The 15,028-nt window shown below is 51.9% G+C and overlaps 1 protein-coding gene across 1 annotated transcript in view; it reads right to left on the bottom strand.

The window, feature by feature from the left end:
* The window catches only part of OAT (ornithine aminotransferase), a 32,165-nt gene extending 22,655 nt beyond the window's left edge, over positions 1 to 9,510 (bottom strand). Inside the window, exons 1-2 of the mRNA XM_029060227.2 lie at positions 9,447 to 9,510; positions 6,489 to 6,538 (exon numbers count right to left, since the gene is read on the bottom strand). The gene's annotated coding sequence lies outside the window, so the exon portion shown is untranslated. The remainder of the gene's footprint in view (positions 1 to 6,488; positions 6,539 to 9,446) is intronic.
* Positions 9,511 to 15,028: the final 5,518 nt, after the last annotated feature.

Below are 15,028 nucleotides of genomic sequence, written 5' to 3'. Positions count from 1 at the left end.
ATACGATCCTTGCCCACGAGTTTGCAATCTCCAGGGGGGAGACCGACGTTAAAATCAATCTCAGGTATGTGCATAAATGGAGCGGGGCCGAGCGCGGGCTGAATATATATATATCTGCTCTCTCTCCCTTTCAGACTGTGAGCCCCACGTAGGTCAGGGACGGATGGACTCTAAATAAAAATAAATGTTGGTATTTGTTAAGCGCTTACTATGTGCCGAGCACTGTTCTAAGCACTGGGGTAGACACAGGGGAATCAGGTTGTCCCACTTGGGGCTCACAGTTAATCCCCATTTGACAGATGGGGTAACTGAGGCACCGAGAAGTTGTGACTTGCCCAAATTCACCCAGCTGACAAGTGGCCGAGCAGGGATTCGAACCCATGACCTCTGACTCCAAAGCCCGTGCTCTTTCCACTGAGCCACGCTGGTTCTCTATCTACCCCAGAGTTTAGTACCCAGTGTGGCTCAGTGGAAAGAGCCCGAGCTGGGGAGTCAGAGGTCATGGGTTCGAATCCCCGCTCCACAGCTTCTCAGCTGTGTGACTTTGGGCAAGTCACTTCACTTCTCCGTGCCTCATAACCTCAACTGTAAAAAATGGGGATGAAGACTGTGAGCCTCACGTGGGACAATCTGATGACCCTGTATCTACCCCGGCGCTTAGAACAGTGCTCGGCACATAGTAAGCGCTTAACAAATACCAACATTACGAGAAGCAGTGTGGCTCGGTGGAGAGAGCCCGGGCTTGGAAGTCAGAGGTCGTGGGTTCTAATCCCGGCGCCGCCGCTTGCCAGATGTGTGACTTTGGGCAAGTCACTTCACATCTCTGTGCCTCACTTACCTCATCTGTCAAATGGGGATGAAAACTGTGAGCCCCACATGGGACAACCTCATCACCTTGTATCCCCCAGCGCTTAGAACAGTGATTTGCACATAGTAAGCGCTTAACAAATGCCACCATTTAATTTTATTTTACACTTCATGGCGCAGAGTAAGGGCTTGACCACCGCAACTATTATTATTACATGGAACAGTGCACGCCAAAGCTCCCACCACTGCCCCTAAACAGGAAGTAGTGTGAGCCCGGCGGGAAGCCAGGAGGGCAGCGGGGAGGGATGTGACAGAACCCTCACCTCAAGAGGTGCCCGGCTGTAACCTCGAGGGAAGAAGAGGGCCGTTCGGGAGACCGCAGTTCTCCTCCCAGCTCTGCCACTTGCCTGCTGCCACGCCCTGGGTTGGGCTAGCTAGTCACTTCATTTCTCCGCTCCTGCCTCCTTCCTCACAGACCGTGAGGCTGGTGTGGGAGAGGAAACACGTCCCAACTGGCATCCGACAGAGTGCTTAGGACATCATAATAAATACCGTCATTAATACTCCGAGAGCATTCTCTGGCAGTATCTTGGGTCCCTAAGGAGCCCACGCCCAGATCCCAATTCATGCCCCAAATCCCAGTCTGAAGCCTGGTCTCCCTGGATCCCAGTTGCTTGCAAATATCTGCATACGTCCATTGCGTCTTCATTTCTGTCCAACCCCGGCGTATACTCCTGGTCCCTGGTTTCAAGTCTGTTCCATCAGCTCTGTTCATTTAACTTATCAGTCCCTTCCACCCGCTCCTCCCCAGCTCTCACTATGGCTCACCCAAAGCTCAGGTCACCTTTTAACTGACTCCTTTCTTGCCTCCGACCCCCTAACTCATGCCGTTCGGCTACCCGGAATTCCCTTCCCTTCTCCTCAAGTCCCACTTCCTCCAGGAAGTCTACCCCAATTCTTTCCCTACACCCCAAGCTGTGTCTATCCCATGGCTCCCCTTAGCACTTCTGTATTTATTTTTATGGTATTTTTAAATGACCTCTTTTCAGCGTTTACTCGTGCCAGGCACTCGACTAAGCACTGGGGTAGATACAAACTAATCAGGTTGGACTCAGTCCATGTCTCGCGTGGGGCTCACAGTCTCAATCCCCAATTTACAGATGAGGTGACAGACACAGAAGCTGAGATGACTTGCCCAAGGTCACACAGCAGACAAGTGGCAGAGCGAGGATTAGAACCCAAGTCCTCCTGACTTCCAGGCCCACGCTGTATTCGCTGAGCCATACTGTTTCTCAATTGCACATTCTGCCATTTACTCTATTTCATCCTGATATTTATGCTGTTTGATTTCCTTGTTCTTAGTCCTGTTTCCACTCTGCAAACAATGCACAGTCTCACACTCCCTTAGATTCAGATCTTTACACTCCATGGCTTCCCCCGCTACCTGTAATTTATTATAGCGCCAGCCTCCCCTGCTAGATTGCAAGGCTCTAAAGGGCAGGGACCCCTCCCAAGCACTGGAATAACAGTGCTCTGACCACGATAAGCACTCAATAAAATGATTGATTGACTGATTGATTGATGGACTGAGGGCAGGGACCAGGCTCTTGCTTCGGTTAGGTTTACTCTCCCCAGTGCTGTACTCAGTAGGGACTCGGGAAATACCACTGAGAATTAGCTGATCATAGGACAGGAAGGCCCTGGAACTGAATGGGGGCAGGGAATCCTAGGTGCCTAATCACTCAACTACGGGTTTTGCCTCCTAAGCTTTTTTTGAATCAAGGCTCTGTCGCACACTGAACAATGCCACTGGGAATGATGTGGTAGGAAAAAGATGGGGCTGGCAGGCGGGATGGCGGTATTTGGTGACCATGGTATTAAGCCCACTGTGGGCCGGGAATGTGTTTGTTATCCTCTTCTCTCCCAAGTGCTTAGTACAGCTCTGCACGTGGTACGTGCTTAATGATAATAAATAATGACAATATTTGTTAAGCGCTTACTATGTGCCAAGCACTGTTCTAAGCGCTAGGGGGATACAAGGTGATCAGGTTGTCCCACGTGGAGCTCACAGTCTTCATCCCCATTTTCTAGATGAGGGAACTGAGGCCCCGAGAAGTGAAGCGACTTGCCCAAAAAGTCACACAGCTGACAAGCAGCAGAGCCGGGATTAGAACCCATGACCTCTGACTCCCCAGCCCGGGCTCTTTCCACACTGAGCCACGCTGCTTCTCCAAATGCCAATTAATATATACCGATTGTTAAGCTCTTAACTATGTGCCAAGCACTGTACTAAATGGGGGCTAGATACAGAATAATCAGGGAGAACTCAGTCCCTGTCTCACCTGGGGTTTCCAGTCTAAGTGGAAGGGAGAGCAGGTACTGAATGCCCATTTTACAGATAAGACCTGGAGAAGCTAAGTGACTTGCCCAAGGTCAATCCATCAGTGGTACTTATTAAACACTTGCTGTGTGCAAAGCACTGTACTAAGCACTTGAGAGAGTATAAGAGTTATATTCCCTGCCCATTAGGAACTTGCAGTCTAGAGAAATAGGCATTAATATAAAATTACAGGTATGTACATAAGTGCTGTGGGGCTGAGGGTGGGATGAATTACAAGTGTCCAAAACTAGGTGCAGAGACGATCCAGAAGGGAGAGTCAGAGAAAAAACAAATAAAAATGGTGGTATTTGTTAAGCGCTTACTATATGCAAAGCACTGTTTCAGCGCTGGTGGATACAAGGAGATCAGGTTGTCCCACGTGGGGCTCACAGTTTTAATCCCCATTTTACAGATAAAATAAATGTTGGTATTTGTTAAGCGCTTACTATGTGCAAAGCACTGTTTTAAGCGCTGGTGGATACAAGGAGATCAGGTTGTCCCACGTGGGGCTCACAGTTTTAATCCCCATTTTACAGATAAATGTTGGTATTTGTTAAGCGCTTACTATGTGCCCAGCACTGTTCTAAGCAGTAGGGTAGATACAAGGTAATCAGGTTGTCCCACGTGACGCTCACAGTCTTCATCCCTATTTTACAGATGAGGGAACTGGGGCACAGAGAAGTGAAGTGACTTGCCCAGGATCACACAGCTGACAAGTGGAGGAGCCGGAATTAGAACCCATGACCTCTGACTCCCAAGCCCGGGCTCCTTCCACTGAGCCACGCTGCTTCTCTAGGGTTTAAATGGGGAAGGACTCTTGGAGATGGGACCTCTGGAAGGTTTTGAAGGTGGGGGAGATTGCTGGTCTGGCTTAAACGGTGGGGGAGGGCGTTCTGGGACAGAGGAAGGATGGGGGGAAAAAAAGGGTGAGTGGTAAATAGTATTATATATACACAACTCGGAACAGACAAAAACGTTCCGGGAACGGGATGAATTTCAGCGAGCTACGGGCACAGCAGCCGGGCCACCCGCAACCCCACAGGTCTCACGGTCTAAACGGGAGAGAGAACAGGTATATAGTATTCCCATTTTCCAGATGAGGAACCTGAGGCACGGAGACTGCCTCATGAGGTTGGGGTACACTGAGAAAGGTGGCACTAGAAGCCTAAAGTAAGAGATCAGCAGGGAAAGTGGGAGGGGGGCAAAGCGACTGAGAGATTTAAAGCTGATGGCAAGGAGTTTCTGTTTGATGTGGCAGTGGATGGGCAATCACTGGTCACAGAGCAGGCAAGTAGAGTATGACCTTTCACTCTGTCATATTTACTGAGCGCTTACTGTGAGCAGGGCACTGTAATTAATAATAATAATATGGTATTTGTTAAGAGCTTATTATGTGCCAAGCCTGTTCTAAGCACTTGGGAGGGCACAGTGTAACAACAGACATATTCCCTGCCCACAATGAGTTTACAGCCGAGAGGGGAAGTCAGACATCAACATAAATTATAGATATGTACATAAGAGCTGTGGGTTTGGGATGGGGGCGGGGGCGTTGAATAAAGGAAGCAAGTCGAGGTACCGCAGAAGGAAGTGGGAGAAAAAGGAGAGCTGAGGACAGAACATGGGCCTGGGAGTCAGAAGGACCGGGTTCTAATTCCAGCTCTGCTACTTGTATGCTGCTTGTCCTTGGGCAAGCCACTTCACTTCTCCATGCCTCAGGTTTCTCATCTATAAAATGGGAATATTCTCTCTCCTGCTTAGACCGTGAGCCCCGTGGGGCTGGGGGTTGACTGGGCTGCTGAGCCCATAGCTCGCTGAAATTCACCCCGTCAGTGCAACATTTTTGTGTGTGCCGAGCTGTGTCTATAATTCTATTTATTTACAATGATGCTACTGATGCCTACTTGTTTTGATTGGTCTCCCCCCTTCTAGACTGTGAACCCATTAGGGGCAGGGATTGTCTCTCTTTGTTGCTGAACTGTACTTTCCAAGTGCCTAGTACCCCCCTCCTTAAAAATCTCCAGTGGTTGCCTATCAGCCTCCGCACAAGACAAAAACTCCTCACTCTGGGCTTCAAGGCTCTACATCACCTTACCCACTCCTATCTCACCTCCCTGTCTACTGCCCACCCCGCACGCTCCACTCCTCTCCCACTCACCTCATCGTCCCCCGCTCAAGCCTATCCTGTCATCGACCCCTGGCCCACGTCCTCCCGCTGTCCTGGAATGCCCTCCCTCCTCACCTCCACCAAATTAACTTCTTCCCCTCTTCAAAGCCCTACTGAGAGCTCACCTCCTCCAGGAGGCCTTCCCAGACTGAGCTCCCCCTTTTCCCACTGCTCCCCCTCCACCCTCTGCTCCTCCCCTTCCTCCTTCACCTCTCCCCAGCTGAGCCTCTGCTCCCCTCTCCTCCCTCCCCACCCTCTGACTTCCCTCTTCCCCTCCCCTCAGCACTGGGCTCATTTGTATATATTATTTATTACCCTATTTATTTTGTGCATGAGGTGTACATCCCTTTGATTCTATCGTGACATTGTTGTCTTGTTTTTGTTTCATTCTGTTTTGCTCTGCCGTCTGTCTCCCCCGAGTCATTGGGCAGGGATGGTCTCTATCTGTGGCCGAATTGTACATTCCAAGCACTTAGTACAGTGCTCTGCACATAGTAAGCATTCAATAAATACTACTGAATGAATAGTACAGTGCTTTGCACACAGCAAGCGCTCAATAAATATGACTTCTACAGCCCACCTCGTACACTCGGCTCCTCTGCCGCTCACCTCCTCACAGTCCCCCGTTCGCGCCTGTCCCGCCGTCGACCCTTGGCCCACGTCCTCCCGCCGTCCCGGAACACCCTCCCTCCTCACCTCTGCCAAACTCACTCTCTTCCCCCCTTCAAAGCCCTCCTGAGAGCTCACCTCCTCCAGGAGGCCTTCCCAGACTGAGCCTTCCCTTTCCCTCTACCCCTCCTTCTCTCCCCATCACCCCGACTCCCTCCCTCTGCTCTACCCCATCCCCTCCCCCCAGCACTTGTATATATTTGTATATATTATTTTTCTATTTTATTAATGATGTGCATATATCTGTGATTCTATCTGTTCTGATGCCTGACAACTTGTTTTGCTTTGTTCTCTCTCTCCCCCCTTCTAGACCGTGAGCCTGCTGTTGGGCAGGGATGGTCTCTACTGTTGCCGAACTGTACAATTCCAAGCGCTCAGTCCATTGCTCTGCACACAGTAAGCACTCAATAAATAAGACTGAATGAATGAGTCGGTCAGCGCGGCAGCCGATGCATGCTGCACACTTACCCCGGGTCGGCGCGGGCTCGGTGACGGACCGGTGACAGGCGAGACGGGAACTACACAACGACAAGGGACAGATGGTCATTATGACGGGTGTGGGGCGCAAGGTTTTTCCAGGCCGCCCGCAGCCCCAGCCCAGTCAGTCCTCCCGCCCAGGCCTCGGTGTGCGCGATCCCTGCCTTGTCGGTCTTTCGGCCCAGGCCCCGGCGTGCAGCATCCCTGCTCCGTGAAGCAGTCCATAGTTTTTCATTAATGTCGTGTACCTATCCCTAATTCTATTTATATTGATGCCATCTATGCCTCTTTGCTTGCTTTGCTGTCTCCCCACCCCCTTCTCGACTGTGAGCCCGTGGTTGGGCAGGGATTCATTCAGTAGCGTTTTTTGAGCGCTTACTACGTGCAGAGCACTGGGCTAAGCGCTTGGAATGGACAATTGAGCAACAAACAGACACCATCCCCGCCCAGGGACGGACTCTCGGTCTACACTGGGTGGGGGGCGGGGGACAGACGGCAAAGCAAAACAGAACAAAAACAAGACAACATCGTCAAGATAAACAGAATGAAGGGGATGTACACCTCATGAAGAAAACAAATAGGGTAATAAATAACATATACAAATGAGCACAGTGCTGAGGGGAGGGGAAGGGGGGAAAGCGGAGGGTGGGGAGAAGAGAGGAGGGGGAGCAGAGGGAAAGGGAAAGGGATGGTCTCTATCTGGTGCCCAACTGTCCATTCCAAGCGCTTAGTCCAGTGCTCTGCACACAGTAAGCGCTCAATAAAGACGATCGAATGAATGACTCAACGGCCCCGCCGGTCCTTCGGCCCAGCATCCCTGCTCCCTGAAGCAGTCCATAGCTTTTAATTCATGACGTGTACCTAGCTCTAATTCTATTTATTTATATCGATGCCGCTGATGCCTCTTTACTTGCTTTGCTGTCTCCCCACCCTCTTCTCGACTGTGAGCCCGCGGATGGGCCCGGATTCATTCAATTGCATTTTTTGGGGCGCTTACTACGTGCAGAGCACTGGACTGAGCGCTCGGAATGGACAATTGGGCAACAATGAGAGACCATCCCCGCCCAGGGACGGGCTCACGGTCTAAAGGGGGGTGACAGGCGGTAAAGCAAAAAGACGACATCATCAAGATAAATAGAATCAAGGAGATGAACACCTTATTAATAAAACAAATAGGACAATATGTAGAAATGAGCAGAGTGCTGAGGGGAAGGGGGAAGAGCAGAGGGTGGGGGGAGGGAAAGGGGAAAGGGAAGGTCTATCTGGTGCCTGATCGTACATTCCAAGCGGTTAGCACATAGTAAGCGCTCGGTAAATTCATTCATTCATTCAACAGTATTTATGGAGCGCTTGCGATGTGCAGAACACTGGACTAAGCGCTTGGAATGGACAATTGGGCCACAGATAGAGACCATCCAGGCCCAACGACAGGCTCACGGTCTAATGGGGGGAGGGGGGACAGATGGCAGAGCGAAACAGAACGAAACAAAAACAAGACAACATCATCACGATAAATAGAATGAAGGGGATGTACAGCTCAAGAACAAAATAAATAGGGCAATAAGTAATACATACAAAAGAGGACGGTGCTGAGGGGAGGGGATGTGCACCTCATTAACAAAATGAATAGGGTAATAAATAATATATACAAATGAGGATGGTGCTGGGGGGTGGGGGGGAGAGTAGAGGGTGCGGGGGAGGGAAAGGTCTAATCTCCCCCCTTTAGACTGTGCGCCCGTCATGGGGCCGGGATGGTCTCTATCTGTGGCCCAAGTGTCCATTCCAAGCGCTTAGTGCAGTGCTTGGCACAGAGGAAAAGCTCCATAAATACTATTGAATGAATGAATGAATCTGTGGCCCAACTGTCCATTCCAAGCACTTAGTCCAGTGCTCTGCACCCAGTCAGCGCTCCAAAAATACTACTGAATGAATGGCTCTGTGGCCCAATTGTCCATTCCTAGCAGTTAGTACAACACTCTGCACACAGTTGGTGCTCCATAAATACTATTGAGTGAATAAATGAATCTGCGGCCCAATTGTTCATCCCAAGCGCTTAGTGCAGTGCTCTGCACCCAGTAAGAGCTCCCTAAATACTACTGAATGAATGGATCTGTGGCCCATCTGTCCATTCCAAGCGCTTAGTCCAGTGCTTTGCACACAGTTAGCGCTCCATAAATACTATTGAGTGAATGAATGAATCTGCGGCCCAATTGTCCATTCCAAGCGCCTAGTGCAGGGCTTTGCACAGAGGAAAAGCTCCATAAATACTATTGAATGAATGACTCTGTGGCCCCACTGTCCATTCCAAGTGCTTAGTCCAGTGCTCTGCACACAGTAAGCGCTCCAAAAATATTACTGGATGAATGGATCTGTGGCCCAACTGTCCATTCCTAGCAGTTAGTACAACGCTCTGCACACAGTTGGTGCTCCATAAATACTATTGAATGAATGAATGAATCTGTGGCCCAACTGTCCATTCCAAGCGCTTAGTCCAGTGCTCTGCACCCAGTAAGCGCTCCCTAAATACTACTGAATGAATGGATCTGTGGCCCATCTGTCCATTCCAAGCGCTTAGTCCAGTGCTTTGCACACAGTTAGCGCTCCATAAATACTATTGAGTGAATGAATGAATCTGCGGCCCAATTGTTCATTCCAAGCGCTTAGTGCAGTGCTCTGCACACAGTAAGGGCTCCATAAATACTCCTGAATGAATGAATCTGCGGCCCCACCGCCCATTCCAAGCGCTGAGTGCAGCGCTGTGCGCAGAGGAAGCGCTCCATAAATATGAATGAAAGGGGAAAGGGATGGTCTCCATCTGGTGCCCGATTGCCAGCGGTTAGCACCGAGTGAGCGCTGGGTAAGACGATGGGAAGGATGAATGAGCGCGGGGGGGGGGGCCCGGCCGGTCCTGGGGGGTTCCCTCCCTCCCTCCCTCCCGCGAGGCCTCACCAGAGCGCGGCTCCGCGGCGGCGGCGGCGGCGGCGGCGAGGACACGTGTCGATGACACGCGACGAGGAGCCGTGGGCCCCCGGGCCGCCCCAGCGCCGCCCTATAGCGGCTCCCCCTGCCGGCCCCGCCCCCCGCCGCGCGCCCCGCCCCGCCCCCGCCGCCTCGCCCTCCGCGCCCATTGGCCGCCCGCCCACGGCTCCCCGCCAATCGCCGCCGCCGCCGCCTCCCTCCGCCTCGCGCTCCCCCTCCCGCCTCGCGCTCCCCCCCCCCCGCCTCGCGCTCCCCCCCCCCGCCTCGCGCTCCCCCTCCCGCCTCGCGCTCCCCCCCCAGCCCCCCCCGCCTCGCGCTCCTCATTCATTCAATAGTATTTATTGAGCGCTTCCTATGTGCAGAGCACTGTACTAAGCGCTTGGAATGAACAAGTCGGCAACAGATCGAGACAGTTTGACGGGCTTACAGTCTAATCGGGGGAGACGGACAGACAAGAACAATGGCAATAAACAGAATAAGTCGGTATTTGTTAAGCGCTTACTCTGTGCCAAGCACTGTTCTAAGCGCTGGGGTAGATACAGAGGAATCAGGTTGTCCCACGTGGGGCTCACAGTCTTAATCCCCATTTTACAGATGAGGTAACTGAGGCCCAGAGAAGTGAAGTGACTTGCCCACAGTCACACAGCTGACAAGTGGCAGAGCTGGGATTCGAACTCATGACCTCTGACTCCCAAGCCCGTGCTCTTTCCACTGAGCCACGCTGCTTCTCCCCTCCCCGCCCCGCGCTCCCCTCCCCCCGCGCCTCGCGCTCCTCCCCCCCCGCCTCGCGCTCCTCCCCTCCCTCCTCGCGCTCCCCCCCCCCGCGCCTCGCGCTCCTCCCCCCCCGCCTCGCGCTCCTCCCCCCCCCCGCACTCCTCCCCCCCGCCTCGCGCTCCTCCCCCCCGCCTCGCGCTCCTCCCCTCCCTCCTCGCGCTCCCCCCCCCGCGCCTCGCGCTCCTCCCCCTCCCTCCTCGCGCTCCCCCCCCCCCCGCGCCTCGCGCTCCTCCCCCGCCCTCCTCGCGCTCCTCCCCCGCCTCGCGCAGCCAACCGCCAGCCCCGCCCCCGCGCTCTCCCTCCGCTTCCCCCTCCCTTTTCATCCATTCAGTCAGTCAGCCAGCCAGTCATTCATTCATTCATTCAATCGTACTGATTGAGCGCTTACCGCGTGCAGAGCGCTGGACTAAACGCTTGGAACATCACCCTGATTCTATTTAGTTGCCATTGTTTTGAGGAGATGTTCTTCCCCTTGACTCTATTGATTGCCATTGTTCTCGTCTGCCTGTCTCCCCCGATTAGACTGTCAAAGGGCAGGGCCTGTCTCTATCTGTTGCCGATTTGTCCATTCCAAGCGCTTAGTACAGTCCTCTGCATATAGTAAGCACTCAATAAATACTATTGAACGAATGAATGGATGAAAATACAATTGGGCAACACATAGAGACAATGCCTGTCCAACAATGGGCCCACAGTCTGGTGGGGGGGGGGGGGCAGCAAAACAAGTAGACAGGCATCATCATAATTATTATTATGGTAATAATAATAATAATGTTGGTATTGGTTAAGCGCTTACTATGTGCAGAGCACTGTTCTAAGCGCTGGGGTAAATACAGCGTAATCAGGTTGTCCCACATGGGGCTCACAGTCTTCATCCCCATTTTACAGATGAGGTCACTGAGGCCCAGAGAAGCGAAGTGACTTGCCCACAGTCACACAGCTGACAAGTGGCAGAGGCAGGATTCGAACCCATGACCTCTGACTCCAAAGCCCATGCTCTTTCCACTGAGCCACGCTGCTCCTCCAATGGTATTTGTTAAGTGTTCAACTATGTGCCAGGCACTGGATCAAAATACATTCATTCATTCAATCGTATTAATTGAGCCCTTACCGTGTGCAGAGCGCTGGACTAAGCACTTGGAAAATACAATTGGGCAGCACATAGAGAAAATGCCTGCCCAAAAATGGGCTCACAATTTAGAAGGGGGGGGCAGCAGCAAAACAAAACAAGTGGACAGTCATAATAATAATTATTATGGTATTTGTTAAGCGCTCAACTAAGTGCCAAGCACTGGATCAAAATACATTCATTCAATGGTATTTATTGACTGCTTACCACGTGCAGAGCACTGGACTAAGCGCTTAGAAAATATAACTGGGCAACACAGAGAGACAATGCCTGCCCAATAACGGGCTCACAGTCTGGGGTCTGGGGGAGGGCAGCAAAACAAGGAGACAGGCATAATAATAATAATTATTATGGTATTTGTTAAGCACTCAACTATGGGCCAGGCACTGGATCAAAATACATTCATTCAGTGGTATTTATTGAGCGCTTACCTCGTGCAGAGCGCTGGACTAAGTGCTTGGAAAATACAACTGGGCAACGCATAGAGACAATCCCTACCCAACAATGGGATCACAGTCTAGAAGGGGGGAGACAGACAACAAAACAAAACAAGTAGACAGGCATAATCATAATAATTATGGTATTTGTTAACTGCTTAATTATGTGCCAGGCACTGGATCAAAATAAGAGTCATTCATTCAATGGTATTTATTGAGCACTTACTGCGTGCAGAGCACCGGACTAAGCGCTTGGAAAATACAATTTGGCAACAAATGGAGACGATGCCTACCCAACAATGGGCTCACAGTCTAGAAGGGGGGAGACAGACAACAAAGCAAAAGAAGCAGACAGCCATCACTACCAACAAAATAGATTCATTCATTCATTTATTCAGTCATATTTATTGAGTGGTTACTGTCTGCAGAGCACTGGACTAAGCACTTGGAATGTACAATTGGGTGACAGAGACAATCCCTGCCTAACAATGGGCTCAGAGTCTAAAAGGGAGAGACAGACAACCAAACAAAACAAGTAGCCCGCATCGATAGCATCAAAACAGATAAATAGAATCATAGATATGTACACATCACTAATAAAATAGAGTAATAAATAATATATACAAATAAAAAGCAGTGCTGTGGGGAGGGCAAGGGGGGAGAGCAGACGGAGGGAGGTGGGGCGATGAGGAGAAGAGGAGGGGCAGAGGGAAAGGGAGGGCTGGGTCTGGGAAGGCCTCCTGGAGGAGGTGAGCTCTCAGTGGGGCTTTGAAGAGGGGAAGAGAGTTTGGCGGAGGTGAGGAAGGGCATTCCAGGACAGCGGGAGGACGTGGGCCAGGGGTCGATGGCGGGATAGGCGAGGTGGAGGCCCAGTGACGAGGTGGGCGGCGGCAGAGGAGCGGAGCGTGCGGGCTGGGCTGGAGAAGGAGAGATGGGAGGTGAGGTAGGAGGTGGCAAGGAGATGGACAGCTTGGAAGCCAAAAGTGAGGAGTTTAGAATCATAGATAAATGCACATTATCAGTAAAATTAATAGAGCAATAAATATGTACAAATATTATACAAGTTCCCCTCCTCCCTCCCCTCCTACTCCCGCCTCCTTTTCCCCTTCATTTATTCATTTATTCATACGGGCTTGGGAGTCAGAGGTCATGGGTTCTAATCTCTACTCTGCCTCTTGTCATCTGTGTGACTTTGGGCAAGTCACTTAACTTCTCTGAGCCTGTTACCTAATGGGGATTAAGACAGATTAACTTGATCACCTTGTATCCCCCCAGGGCTTAGAACAGTGCTTGGCCCATAGTAAGTTCATTCATTCAATAGTATTTATTGAGCACTTACTATGTACAGAGCACTGTACTAAGCTCTTGGAATGTACAAATCGGTAACAGACAGTCCCTGCCCTTTGACGGGCTTACAGTCTAATCGACTTAAGTAAGTGCTTAACAAATACCACAATAATTATTATTATTTATTATTATTTATTGAGCTCTTACTACTAATAATAATAATGTGGGTATTTGTTAAGCGCTTACTATGTGCCAAGCACTGTTCTAAACACTGGGATAGATACAAGGTGATCAGGTTGTCCCACGTGGGGCTCGCAGTCTTCATCCTCATTTTATCGATGAGGTAACTGAGGAACAGAGAAGTTAAGTGGCTTTGCCCCAGGTCACACAGCAGACACGTGGCGGAGGCAGAATTAGAATCCATGACCTCTGACTCTCAAGCCCGTGCTCTTTCCAGTAAACCATGCTGTTTCTCACTGTACTCTCCCAAACGCTTCATACGGTGCTCTGCACACAGTAGATGCTCAATAAATACGGTGCTACCTGCGTCGCTCATTCATTCAATTGTATTTATTGAGGACTTACTGTGTGTAGAGCACTGTGCTAAGCGCTTGATAAGTACACTTCAGCAACAAAGAGAGACAATCCCTGCCCACAGCAGGCTCATGGTCTAGAAGGGAGGAGACAGACATCAAAACAAGTAAAAGGCATCAGTAGCTTTATTATAAATAAATAGAATTATAGAACTATACACATCATTAATATAAAGAGAATTTTAATTATAAATATGTATATATACACAAGTGCTGTGGGGTAAGGAGGCGGTAGAGCGAAGGGAGCAGGGGGGAGCAATGGGGAGGAGAGGGGGAGCAAAGGAAAAGGGGGGCTTGTCCCCACTTCCCTCTCACCTCTCCCCCTGCTCCCCCTTTCTTCTTTCCTTCCCTCCTCTTCCCCCCACCCCGCCTCCCTTTTCCCCTTCCCACCTTTTTTCTTCCCCACCACCATCCCCAATAACCACCCCCACCCCCGCCACCTGCTTCCCCCTCCTCGTCCCTTCTCTCCCTTTCCTCTCCCTCCCTTCCTTCTTTCTCTTCTCCTCCCCTCCCCCTCCTGCCCCTACCCCCCCCACCCCTTACCCTCCTCCCCTGCCATACCACCCTCTGGACTCTCCTCCCTCTGGCCTCTGACCCCTCTGGCTTCTCCTCCCTCTGGCCTCTGAGCCCTCTGGTCACTCCTCTCTCTGGCCTCTGACCCCTCTGGCCTCTCCTCCCTCTGGCCTCTGCCCCCTCAGACCTCTCCCCCTTCTGGCCTCACCTCCCTCTGGCCTCTCCCACCTCAGTTCTCACCTCCCCCTGGCCTCTCCCTCCTCTGGCCTCTCTTCCCTCTGGCCTCTCCCGCCTCTGGCCTCTCTTCCTTCTGGCCTCTCCTCCCTCTGGCCTCTTTCCCCTCTGGCCTCTCCCCCTTCTGGCCTCTCCTCCATCTGTCCTCTCCCCCCTCTGGCCTTTCCCCCCTCTGGCCTGTCCCCCGCCCCCCCCCCGGCCTCACCTTCCTCTGGCCTCTCCCTCCTCTGGCTTCACCTCCCCCGGCCTGTCCTCCCGCTGGCCTGTCCTCCCTCTGGCCTCACCTTCTTCTCACCTCTCCCTCCTCTGGTCTCTCCCCCCTCTGGCCTCTCCTCCCTCTGGCTTCACCTCCTTCTGGCCTCTCCCCCTCTGGCTTCACCTCCTTCTGGCTTCTGTCCCCTCTGGCCTCTCCTCCCTCTGGCCTCTCCTCCCTCTGGCTTCACCCCCCTCTGGCCTCTCCCCCTCTGGCTTCACCTCCTTCTGGCCTCTCCCTCTCTGGCCTCTCCCCCTTCTGGCCTCTCCCCACTCTGGCCTCACCTTCCTCTGGCCTCTCCCCCTCTGGCATCTCCTCCCTCTGGCTTCACC

The sequence above is a fragment of the Ornithorhynchus anatinus genome, chromosome 3, assembly GCF_004115215.2.
Source record: "Ornithorhynchus anatinus isolate Pmale09 chromosome 3, mOrnAna1.pri.v4, whole genome shotgun sequence".
NCBI lineage: Eukaryota > Metazoa > Chordata > Mammalia > Monotremata > Ornithorhynchidae > Ornithorhynchus > Ornithorhynchus anatinus.
This window is presented reverse-complemented; position numbering and strand designations above follow the sequence as displayed.